This window comes from Myotis davidii, unplaced genomic scaffold (assembly GCF_000327345.1).
Source record: "Myotis davidii unplaced genomic scaffold, ASM32734v1 scaffold238, whole genome shotgun sequence".
Taxonomy (NCBI): domain Eukaryota; kingdom Metazoa; phylum Chordata; class Mammalia; order Chiroptera; family Vespertilionidae; genus Myotis; species Myotis davidii.
In genome coordinates this window covers 955,893-968,432 of record NW_006293779.1, presented here as the reverse complement: position 1 = coordinate 968,432, position 12,540 = coordinate 955,893, and the positions used below count along the sequence as shown (strand labels likewise).

Below are 12,540 nucleotides of genomic sequence, written 5' to 3'. Positions count from 1 at the left end.
TGATTCCTAGTTGGGAGCATTTTAAAATTCAGTTTGTCTGTCCTGTGGAGCAGGCAGTGATTTTGTTTCCACACTTTTATACACGTTTGGAGAAAAGTACTTTCTATTTACGATGTATTGTCTGATTCTAATGTCCATTCTTAGCCAAGCTGCTAGTAGGTGTCAGGTGGATCCCTCTTGTACATTGAAATGGAAGAACCAATGAACTCACATAGAATTGTAATGTGTGAAGTATGCCCAGCAAAATTTTTTGAAAACTTGATGATCCCAGCATATTTACCATTGTATGTTAAAGCAAAATAAATCACCATTTTTTTTAGAAAAAAAATTCTACCTGAGAGTAATTGTCAATGAGTATATGTGTACAAGTTGTATCCCTCCCCACCACCTTTATTTTTAGTAATGGTCCCTAGTAATGTATAGTTGTTGGCAGGCTAATTATTAAATGTGTTAGATACTTAAAGGGTTGGATTGTGTCCCCTCAAAATGCATGTGTTGATGTCCTAACCATACAGTATTTGTATGTGACTATATTTGGAGAGAGGGCCTTTAAAGAGGTGAATATGGTTAAATGTGGTCATTGGGGTGGGCCCTAGAGGAACAGAGTAGGACACACACACAGGAAAGATCATAAGAAGACACATAGGATTCTTCGAGTTGCTTTTAGGAGTTACTTTTAAAGCCCAGTTGTCCTCCATGGGTTTGGGGCTCTGAGGCATGAAGAGACAAAGACCTAGTAAGTACAGCGCATGCCAGCCATTCATTATACTAATTACGCATAACCCATTATGCTAATCCATGTATTTCCCAGCTGCTCCAGTGAGAGGTCTCTTTCTCCATCCCTCCACTGAACAGGTCTCTGTACTTTAAAGTACCAATAACCAATAACATTCTATTCTTTTTTTTTATTGCTTAAAGTATTACAAAGGGTATTACATATGTGTCCTTTTTTCCCCCCCGCCCTTGAACATTCTGTTCTTTTGTCATAATTTTCAAACATCGCTCCCAAAACACTGGCGAGCTGCTGTAAACCTATGCAATTTGAAGTTACAAGGTTGATATCTGCCATGTTAGCTGAGAGGAGCACTAGGTACAAAGCCAACAAACCAAATTCTAATTAAATATATCAAAGGTTTGCACAATTCCATCATTCATATTTCTCTAGTAAATGTTTATAGGTTCAAAAGAATACAATAATTTAGCTGCAGTATTTCTCACACACAAAGGACTGACTTATTCTAAAATGTACTTGAATTCTGGTAAATCTTAATGACCCAATATTGGCAGAAATTACACATCTGTTATACTTAAGAAATGAGGTTTATGAACATTTTATTTGGGTCAACAGTTCAAGAAAACAGTTACCAAGCGTGCCAATTCTATATGTCCCTGCTTGTGAGGACAAACCATAACTGAATTTATGAATTATTCTAATAAATTGCAGTGATAAAATGACTATGATTCTATGCCCTATCCGGTTTGGTTCAGTGGATAGAGCCTTGGCCTGCAGACTAAAGGGTCCCAGGTTCAATTCTGGCCAAGGGCATATGCCCGGGTTGCGGGCTTATCCTCCCCAGTAGGGGACGTGTAGGAGGCAGCCAATCAATGATTCTCTCTCATCAATGATGTTTCTATCTCTCTCCCTTCCTCTCTGAAATCAATTAAAAAATACTCTCTTCAACATTCAAATGAGAACGACTTAAGTATAGACTAAAGCACCTATGATTTACTGCTCAAATCTTCGGTAAGAAGAAAATGATGATGACTGTCACAGCTCAATATCAAAGTGATAGCCAATCACAACTATGAGCAAAAAAGGAATAAGGAAACGTAAATCGTAGTCTAAAAACACAGGAGACACTGCTCAGGGAAAAGAGCTCCCTAATTTAGGATAAAACATTGGTAGTCACCACGGGAATGTGAGATGCCTCTAACCAGCTTCCCCCTGTCTTTGAGAAAGTAGGATGGCCGTCACTGGTGGGGCAGAACCCACCTCCTGGAAGAAATCACTGCTTCCCTCGTCCTCAGAGCCTTCTCAGCCTTCTCTTCATTACTGCTCTAGACCCCTGCGGGTTCAATGGAACTTCCAGCGATGATGGAGAGGTTCTATATGTGAGTTCCAGGGTGAACTTACTCTTACCAGGCATTGTGCTTGATGCTGGGACCTTGGAGATGAAGAACTTCTGGTGTTTGACCCACATCTAACTCAGAAGACAGGTTGTGAGCCCAACTGATCATACTGCAATGAGGTAAGTAGTCCAGGGGAAGCTAGAACCGGGTGTTGTGGAATTAAGGAGGAACTTGTCGCTCCTGGCTGGGGAGTGGGGTGGGAGTTGGGGGTAGGGTAGAAGCCCCAGGGAGCAGATGAAATAATTAGAATTGTATGGGTCTTATATTTTACTAGGAAAAAAGAAGAGAAAGCAACACAGCCACTTCACCTGTCCCTTCCTTTTTGTCACAGAATGTGCATCGGGTCCTGCATAAAGAGCACTGGACTTGGCATCTCTGATCAACCACCTGGGTCCCAGCTTCTGGCCCTTCCGTGGCGCGCTTTACTGTAAGACCTCAAAGAAGTCTCTATCTCTAGTCACTGTTTTGTCACCAGTGAAGTGAACTCTAAGGTCCCTACTAAAAAGTTGTCTAATTACTTGATTTCCCTTTTCTCAAATTGTCTTCTCTTTCCCAGCCTGATTTTTTAAAATTGATTTTAGCAAGAGGAAGGGGAGGGGGGCAGAGAGAGAGAGAGAGAGAAAGTTTTTCGTGGCACAGATCCTGTTAGCCTCAATTCCTCATAGTGTTGTTGCTGAGAGCAGTCCTATACAGACCTGCACACAGATTGTTTTCCCATTGAACAAACATTGCTATTTTGTAGGGTTGGATATCCATTACATCAGCCTTGCCACCAAGGCAAAATACACCCAACAGCCAAAGTAGGATGCCTAAAGAAGAAGGCACAGAAGCCCAGAGGGTGGAGAGAAGAAGTGGGAACTTACTCTGTCTTGTCTCCTGGAAATAGTAAATCCATAGGGAATGTCTTAAGAACAGGTGAACAAGTGGGTACTGCACACGTATCTCTACAGCACTTAGGTTGTAATTTCAACATGAGGTCATTTGCCTGGAAGGTCTGAGACCTGCTCCATTATGGAATCATGATAGTTCTAGAGCTTGGATATCTTAGTGCCAAAATTTGTTTGGATTAGCAATGATCCAACTAAATCATTGCTTCTTGCCAAACAGATAAATGTTTAAAATGTTCACAATTTCTGTTGTCATGAGTCCATTGCAATGAAAAGTTTACCTTGAGTAGTTTGTTTCCAATGTGACTTTTATATATTGGTCAGAGCCATGCTAAACTGTCTTCTTAATTGAACAATTTATCCTTAGATTACCCTGAGGTTTTATTGTATTTCACGATAATGACAGTTTTGTTTCTTCCTTTCGGTCTTCATAGCTTTACATTTCTTGTCTACTGAACTATTAAGACCTCCAGTGTAATAATGAATTGTAGAGTGGTGATAGCAGGCATCTTTAAGAAAAATCCTTTTATCGTTGCCCTGTTTGGTATGATGCACACTTAAATTTTCATGTGTGCCTTTTCCCTGGTGAAGAATGCTTCTTCCTATTCCTAATTTGCTAAGGCGGCTTAGTCTGAATATAAATGTTGAATTTATCTAATTACGTTGCAGCCAAAGAGAAATGTGTTTTGGTTTAGTTGTTTACAAGAATAAACCTCGAGCTTTTAGGAGTGGCCTTGGGCGCTGCCTGCCTACCTCCAAGGGTCTCAGCTGCCCCTCCACCCTATGCGCTTCTTGGCATCTAACCATGTTGTTGCCAAGTCCCGCTTCTGGTACTTTGTGTCTCAAACTAAAGAAGATGAAGAAATCTTCAGGGGAAATCATCTACTGTGGCCAGGTGTTGGAGCAATGTCCCCTTGGGCTGAAGAACTTTGACATCTGGCTGCGCTACGACTCCCACAGTGGCACCTGCAACATGTACCAGGAGTACCAGGACCTGACCACCCAGTGCTATGGAGACGTGGGGGCCTGGCACCCTGCCCACGCCCACTCAATCCAGATCCTGAAGGTGGAGGAGATCGTGGCCAGCAAGTGCCACCCACTGGAGGTCAAGCAGTTTCACGACTCCAAGATCAAGTTCCCCTGGCCCCACCGCATCTAGTCGCTAGCACCAGCCACATTTCACCACCAAGAGGCCCAGCACCTTCTTTTAGCTGCAGGGCCTCCCTGTCCCCTGGTCTGCCCAAATAAATTCCTTTGGAAAATCAACAGGAAAAAAGAATAAACCTCTACGTCTGAAACATGCCCAAACTGGCCTCTGTTTGTGGGGAATACCCAATGGGTCATCTAAGACTATATAAAATGTCCATTGATTAAGATATTAAAACCTTTTATTATGTTCCCCTTCCAGCCGGCAACTAAGTTGGCCAATTACTGGTTATTGTAACTTGGCTTCTCTTAAACAGCCTCTAACTCCAAGGGCATACCTTGGTGCAGAATTAAAACCATGAGTATATTGCATTTCTGAGGGGCTGGTCTAGGAAACATTCAGTTCAGAGGCATAGGACAGACAAATTCAGTGCCCAAGCATCTAGGAAGCACAGAGCTGTATTATTTGCTCTGGCAGCATACATCTTCCCCACCCCAGCCCCACTGTACCCATATTAAAGGTGGAAGGCCTGACAATGTGGAGAGGGGCTAAGGGAAGGAGGAATAGAAAACAAGAAGGCAATAGCTGTAATGAGATCCCCTAGTAGCAGCACACAGCAACACCAAACATCCAAGTGTGGTGAGTGTTGTCTATCTCTGAGCCCATGGAGACATTGCTATAATCTTAAGGTCAAGCTCTTTATGTAAGAATGCATTTATTAGTATACAGTTTTTTTACTGTACACTAATATTCAGTGAAATATTTACTTTTACTCTATGTAGAAGTGTGAAGTAAGTATTCTTTCATATTTTCTTGCTGTATGTTTTGTGCCAAGTTTGTACTGACTCCTTTGGCTACTGTATAGAAAATTGTTCTTATGTATTCTGTTTGCTAGTTATTTGTATTAGTTTTTATAAAAATTTATTTGTATTAAAATTTATTTCACGTTATAATTTACTTTTGGTTTCCAGGATTTGATGGGAGATCATATTTAAAGCTATTTACTAGTATATAGTCTTCCATGTGTATGGGATTTCATTTACCAGTACATTTTTGTTCTGTAACTTAGTACCAAAAGTCACTAATACTAATATACTCCCTTTTAACTATATTATTTTATATCATTAAAAGTTAGTAGAATATTGTCTCGTAGCCATAACCAATGATTTTTCATCTGGACTTCTGTGTATAGCATACTGCATCTACAGAACTACTTTAAAAATCTCTTTAAAACAAGCAAGATAAAAACTATTTCAATTTTTTCCTTCACATTTCCCTCCTCCCCCAGATTCCCAGATTTCCTTGTAAAACTGGCATGTCTTATCTGCCAGTAAATACTATATATCTTTTATTGGATGCCAACTGCATATTTTGGCCTTCACACCCTTATGAATTATATAAGTGGAGCTTGCACAGCATTCTGGGGAAGTGTTTGTTTTGGTCGGGACCAGTCCCTGGAAGCCAGGAGCTCAAGCCAGTGGGCATGAGCAAAACCCAGTGGTCTCCTGAACCCCATCCATCAGCACCTCCACAGTGGACTACAAACCTGCAGGAGAAAGGACACAGAGATCTGGGTAGTGTTTATTTTTAGTGTCAAGAGATGACATCACTGCCCGAGATTATGACTTTGGACAAGCTGGTGGGTGGGCTTGAATTTACAGCACAGAAAGGTCAAACCTTGGTTAACAGGCCACATTATTAGAGCACAGAGAACATTATATGCATGATTTTAAAGTAGGAAATATTAACACTTTTATGAGCTTCATGTAAACTGGACGGTGTTCAAGTCCAAAAAGTACTTTATATAAAACTTACATGCTATGTTTGGCCAATTTTTTTTTTTTTTCTAAATCTTGTGATAACACTCTCTCTCTCTCTCTCTCTCTCTCTCTCTCTCTCTCTCCCTTTCTCCCCCCCTCCTCTCTCTTTCTCTTCTCTAGTGGGTTGGCAAAGGCTCTTGCTTAATTAAAATCAATGAATTGGGGTTTGGCAAATTCCCTTTTTTTATGCCCATGGGCTCTAAATAGTCAATTTGGAGCTCACATTTATGAGAGCACAGATAAAACATAGCTTGGAAATGTCTAGTAGGTACCACAAGGTGAGTCAGTGAAGACCATTCTCCATATAGGTGTGTATATGGGGTGGGCTAGGGAGACCAGGGCAGGAGTTTTTTTGAGTCATCAAGACCAGGGCTTTACTGAGCCAGATTCTTCCCCCTATTGAGTACATTCTTAAAGTAAACTGGTTGTTATGGAAACCTATGACCTTCTTCAGGACCACAAAAGGGCCCATTAAAGTTATTGTCTTAAAATTGGGAAAACATAATACAGTTTTCATGGCAAGTTAGCATTGCAGGTTAATCCCTAAGCTTGAATGAATGGCATTTGGGACTTTGCTGCGGAAAACAGAGACTAACTATGGGCTTTGTACCGTGTTTGTCTGAGAGCACCACCACTGGATGGCAGTAAAAATCCTTGAATTGCCCTCTATTTTTTCCCCTGCTCATTCGCTAGTTCTTGTCCACTTTAAAATGCCATGCTTTTAGAGTTAACTTTTACCAGAATACCTTAATGTGACATGCATATGAAGTGTTAAACTCAAGTTCAAAAAATGATTTTAAAAAAAGACAATTATATGTATTATAGTCATATAATTGCTAAGATAAATTTGGATGACCACAAAAGCTAGGCAGTTTCCCCATTAGTTAAGATCAATACTCAGTCACTATGTCATTTTAAAATCAAATTAGGTCCAAAGTGAAGATATATTGACTACACAATGTGTCAGGGGGACTTTAGACTTCTAAATACTAGGGAGAATAATGGTCTCAAAATTAGGACACGGGTATTATCTTTTCATCGGTTACTTTCCTAATTGAATGAAAGGTTACACTTTTCCAATGTGGACTTTCAAAAGAAGACTCAAAGGCACTCAAAATGCTCCATATTCAAAAGTGAACTCATTATCTTAACTTCAAGGTTACTCACTCATTTATTCAACAAATATGTATTGAACACCTACAGATTAGGGCTAAGCTTTGGGAATATAAGAGTATCCAGTTCAGATAAGTGTCCTGCTTCCATGGAGCTCAGATGTTCCCTGCCTCATCTACTAGTAGTCGTCCAACCCAGAATCTGAAGGTCACCCTTCCTTCCTCCCCAACATCTCCCACAGCCAATCAATAGCAAATACCATTGATTCTATATCCTAAATATCAATGTATTCCCTCCACATCTCATCTTTCTCATTTCTACTTCTCTGGTCCAAGTCTTCTTCCTATTGCTACAACCTTTTCTAACTGGTCTTCCTGCTCCTGCTCTTGCCTCCCTCCAATCCACTCTCCACTGAGTAGCCAGAGTGATGTTTCAAAAGTATAAACCTGATCAAGTCACCCCCCTGTATAGAAGCATTCAGTGGCCTTCCATTGTCTTCCACATAAATTTCAATATGTCCCCTGCTTACCTCCTCAGGTTCATCTCATGCCATGTTTCCCTTTGCAATCTGCACTCAAGTCACCAGTCACCCAGTGACAATAAACTTCTTTTAATTCCATGAATTTAACTCACTCTTGCTTCCTTTGGGACTTCCCCACAATGTCTTTTTGCTTGGAATACTCCCCTAGTTCCTCCCATCAATACTCCTTGCTCTAAATGCTCCAGATGTCAACTGAACTGTCACTTTCCCAAGGATACCTTCTTTGACCCAGTAAACTAGGGTGGGCCCTCTTTCTGTGCTTTCGCTTAGTACGTGGTATTTCCTCTCTCATAACACTCATCACACTATATTGAAATTACTTGTTTAATGTTGACCTTTCCCATAATGGGTATTACCAGGTTGGCAAGTCTGAGGAGTTGAAAAGAAAAACACTGATGCTGGTACCCTAGTAGTTGAATCAGAATCACTGAAAATGGGATGAAGTCTGGTAGTTTTATTTTTGTAATTTTTTATTTTGATTCAAACTTATAGAAAAGTTTCAAGAAAAATACAAATAATTCTCCATACCTTTTACCCATATTTACCAATTGTTTACATTTTGCCCTATTTTCTTCTTTCTCTCTCTGATCCTCCACCTGTCCATGGACATTTTTTTTCTAAATTATATCAGATTAAGTGTGCCTTTACTCCTATTTACTTCAGTGCGTGTTTCCTAAAAACAAGTATTCTCTCTTATATTAACACAATATGTGGTGAAAAATCAGGAAATGTAGCACTGATATAATCCTAGTATCTAATCAAGAGTTCATGTTCAAATTTATTAGGTGTCCCAATAATGTTCATGTAAAAGTATGGGTTTTCAGGAAAGAGTCTCTGGGATGGAGATGGGTGTGCAGGAATTTTTACAGGGAGCTGTATCAGGACCAACACTGTGGAAGGGAAGATAAGGAAGCAGCCAGTATTGGACAGAGGAAGAAATGGGGCTGTGGTGTTGTCTCGACAAAGACTAAGCCAACCCTTTGTGGACCTTGAAGCTGTCATGGCCTTTTCATGCTATCTTGAGATAAAATGAGAGCTCTGGGTCTTTATATTATACACTGAACAGTTATTAGATCTGAGCTGCCCTGGGGAAGGAGGCATGACTTTGTGCAAGGTAGAACTTTCCAGCCAATGGTAATTTCTGAGGAATGTCCTCCAATAGCTCCGTCAATAACTGGAGGAATAAGTCCTTCAGTCTTAAAGGGGTCAGAGTGGCACATCACAGCTTCCACTGTGGTCCACCATTTCTATTACTCAGATCCACTTCTCCATGTAAATTCTGGGAAGAGTTCCTCCAAGATCCTGTGGTACCTCTTTTCCTGGGGGAAAGGGAAAAGAAGGTTAGTAGGATAAATTACAACATCAGCTGTAAGCACTTAGGCTACAATTGATATTCACGATCTACTGGGTAAATGGCTAACCTATTGGCATGACCCAGATCTTGATTCCTGAGGTCTTTGAGCTCTTGGTCTCCATGCCCTTCTTAAGCACGACTGTTGTGTCTGTTCATGTATCATTAAGATGAGCAAGGGAATGTCAAGAGGTAACCCAGGGGATCACCAAGAGGTCACCCCATTCTTCTCCCATGAGGTGGCAGATCTCCTTGTTCTGATGATCAGCATCCTCACTGCCAGCTGGTGGGTGGGTGGCAGCTTCGGAACCCCGTATGAGCATCTTTTTTCTTGGACCACTCCAGCCTTTGTTGCAAGTTGGGTTTCCCGGGAAGCCGATTCTGAGATGGAGATCAGCACCCAGGTATTACACTGGGGAGAGATCTTTAGAACAGTGTCTAGGGAAGGGAAGGGAAGGAAGCAATATTGGGTAGAAGAAAATGGGTTATGATACAATCTCAATAGACCCTCCATCTCATTACAGTCTTATAAAGTTCTGCTACTTAAAGTTTTTATAAAAAACTGACCACATCAGTGACATCCAGTAGTACAGTGTGCACTTTCAGCATCAGTTTCTCTGCTGCATTTATGAAATATTGGATCAACACCACAGAGATGAATATCCGGTCAAGGTTTCCTGCAATCCTTCCTTCTATTTCTCTGCAAAAATACCTTTTTTTCTTTTGAATTCAGTGGTTATACTTCAACAGTTTTCCCATAAACATATTGTTTCCTATTTATGAAAGCATTTATCTTTGGGATACTCTTTAGGATTTTTTAATGACTCACAAAAAAAAAAAAAAGCAGTTCGGCCCTAACCGGTTTGGCTCAGTGGATAGAGCATCAGCCTGCGGACTAAAAGGTCTCAGGTTCGATTCTGGTCAAGGGCATGTACCTTGGTTGCAGGCACATCCCCAGTGGGGGGTATGCAGGAGGCAGCTGATCAATGTTTCTCTCTCATCGATGTTTCTCTCTCATCGATGTTTCTAACTCTCTATTCCTTGCCCTTCATCTCTGTAAAAAATCAATTAAAAAAATTTTAAAAAGCAGTTCTTCAGAAATGTAACTATTAAAATAGAATCTAACAAGTATTGTAAGCTGAGACTTATTACAAAATTTGCACTTTCACCCAAATTCGTGACCAATACTGAGTAATCTTTCCTAATATTTGTTTCTTCACATCTTCAGCAATGTTTTCTATGTGATTCCCCCCCAAAAAAATTGCTGAAAAAGGAATGCCTTTTAGTTTGTTAGTCTTTGTGTTACAATTATTCCAACCAATTTTTTTTTTTTAACTATTGCAGGCAGAACCAGAGACCTGTGGCTTTTGTCCTTAATGGTAAAGTGAGAAACCTCAAAAGAAGGTCCTAAGTAATTATCAGTAGGTTTTTGTGAGATTTGTTAAGAACTGGGTTTATTCCACAGAGCTCTAAATATCTCTGAGAAACTGCCGGAGTTTATCTTCCTGTTCTGAGGCTTAGTTTTTAAATGCCTTGCTAACTATGGGACTTGGTTTATAACTAGTTAACATCTCAAGACACAATATGCTAGCCAACTATGTGAATTTTATCACTAATGGCAGCAGATGTAAATCCATGTTTCAAATGGTCTTGATGATTTTCGGTTTGGAGGGACTATTGCTTGGGGGCCTAATGATTTCATCAGCTCCTAATGTGGCTGATGAAGAGTGTGGTCAGAGTAGAAAAGTTTGCTCTGCCATTTTCCTTAGGTTTATTTTGCTATTATCTTTCTTTCACTTGCTACTTTTGTGCAGACATCTTTTAAAGCCATTTTTCAGTATGAGTGCTAACCTAATTAAAATGAGATATTATCTAAATCTGCTTCCTGGGTACACATTAATAGAAATATCTGAAGTCTTGCTAGAAGCAATCGAATGACAGAGGCAGCATTGTCACCCCCTCTGCACTTTTTCCTCCGTGGGATACCTTAAAAACCCTCAGCAATTAGCAAGCTCCAACGGATACAAAATGGATAACAAGGTTAAAAAGTAGGGGCTCCTACTCAGCCGCGTCTCCCCAGTCTGAACTTGTGCAAGGGGTGTTTTGGGCCTCAGTGCACAGTGTGGCCTTTGCTCCGATTAATGTTACCTCCCATCATTTGTCCCTTCACTTTAGCCTCTCAAGATCTTCTGAGAGGCGGATTCTATCATCCAGTATGGTTGCTGCCTCATTCACGTTTGCATCCCTCTACATCTTTATAATTGATGTTAGTATAAATGTGAAGAAACTTTTCTCTTTAAGACAAAAACAAGGCAACACAATAAAACAACTTCCCTTTGCCCCAGTTATTGCTCAGCCCCTCATGGGACTGACAATAGCAGGACGGTTTAGTCTGTAGTCCCCGCAGGGTTTCCTGCCAGGGGACTGGTGTGTTTCGGAATCAAGCAACATGAGTCAACAGCTCTTGGGATCTTTGTTCTCGAATTCCTCCCTCAGATCAGAACCGGTGTTTAGAATTCCTCCCCCATGTTCCTAATCACCGGCACCCGGATTTCTCAGTTGCTCCCAACCCCCTTCTAGGAGAGACACTTGAATAAAAATTTTAAAAAGTATTTTGCAGAGTTACCTTTTACTGATCTCCCTCCTACACACACACACACACACACACACACACACACACCCCTTCATCTTATTCACTGAGATGCCCCAGATTGTGAAGCCAGCAGGAGAAGGAAGAAGGGAAGGTTCTGGGATGACACCAGGTTTCTGGGCTTGGTGGCTGCGCTGAGGGAAGCCAGTGCTTCCTGCCTACTTTCTATGGCGAAAACGATGTCCAGAGTAGAAAAGGCAGCGTGGACTGTGAGGCCCTTTCAGCCCTGGGGGAGTTCCAGGACATGGGGGCGGGGGGGATTCCTGATGTCCACCGGTGTGTGCAGTGGCGGGGACACTGCCAGGCAGCTGGGCAGGACCACCTGGGGCAGGTCTGCTCAGGGGTGGGCTTGCATGTATGTGAGCATGTGCACACGTGTGTGTGCGTGCTTGTGCATGAGTATCCTCTGCACACACATGCCATCAGGGAGGTGACTGCGGACCAGGTCCAGCCTGTCCTTTGGCTGGGAAGGTGGTGCCTGGAGAAGCCTGCCCAGGTCCCAGGTTGTCACAGTTTAGGGAGCCCGGGGCAGCCACAGGTCCCAACCCAGCCCGGCGGGCGCCCTTCCCGCCAGTCGCCAGCCTCCCTCAAGTCCTGGGCCCAGGCCTGGGGGCCAGGAGGCCCGAGCTGCACAGCTGCTGGAGATGGAGATGGCGATGGCGATGGAGAAGGCCCGTCCGGCCCACCACACGCTCAGGTGTGCCCAGGTTCTTACCTCCGAGGGGCTGCTTCACTGCCAATCATCGTCCTTTCTCCCCGGAAGGGGAGGGGCCCTTGTGGTGCGGCAGCCAGACAGCACAGGGGCCTGACAAAGAGGCAGTTCCTTCTGAAATGAAATGTGGCTGCGGGAGCCCACGGGCTGGAATCCCTGACGGTCCCCAGCTCCATGGGACAAACAGGA

The 12,540-nt window shown here is 42.2% G+C and overlaps 1 pseudogene; it reads left to right on the top strand.

Moving 5' to 3' along the window:
- The first annotated feature begins 3,497 nt into the window (after positions 1 to 3,497).
- On the top strand, positions 3,498 to 4,280 carry LOC102771076 (annotated as a pseudogene).
- The last annotated feature ends 8,260 nt before the right edge of the window (positions 4,281 to 12,540 follow it).